The sequence below is a fragment of the Seriola lalandi genome, unplaced genomic scaffold, assembly GCF_002814215.2.
Source record: "Seriola lalandi dorsalis isolate HSWRI2012SDOR001 ecotype SW California unplaced genomic scaffold, Sedor1 jcf7180002054963, whole genome shotgun sequence".
NCBI classification, from domain to species: Eukaryota; Metazoa; Chordata; class Actinopteri; order Carangiformes; family Carangidae; genus Seriola; species Seriola lalandi.
The window spans coordinates 127,525-128,173 of NW_019525514.1; positions in this window are offsets into that span (position 1 = coordinate 127,525).

Genomic DNA, 649 nt, shown 5'->3' on the forward strand with positions numbered 1-649 from the left:
GTAATCCATATGTATAGATTATTAGCTTTGGGAAATGTTTATATTGTTGTTTGATCAATTAACCACTTGTATCATAATTAATTCCAGGTTTGAAGGATGTAATATGAAATCAACACTCCTATTACTCCTCTCTGCCATTATTAGTGCAAGTAGTTTTATGTTATTTCATTTAATGTTTTGTGGTCATGGTGGAAGCCGGATGTGCGAGTTTATAAGTAAACTCTAGAATTAAATTATTCCAAAATTCAGTGGAAAATTACTCTCTTCTCAAAGTGGAAACACAGGAGAAGATGGGTAACGCCCCTGAAACATGCGCCAGCCCCCAGGGGATAAAACAGTCGTGAACAATTCACACATTGCCAAAAAGCCAAAACGAAGCCTATTCAGAAGCCTATTCTAAGCCAAAACCAGGCCTAGGCCTAAGTCAGACAAGAAGATGCGAGAAACGATGCAGAAACTAGAAGCTGAGATCTTTGCTCAAAGCTCAGAGTCCCGGCTCAAAGCCCGGCTCTGTAGCCATGGAAACTCTTAGCTCTAAGCTGCTTGCCACAAACTCATGGCTCTTAGTCATTTTTGGCACTTTTCGCGTCTTTTATTTTTCTTTGCCACAAGCTACAAGTAACATGATTTTTATCTACATGCGCGATCT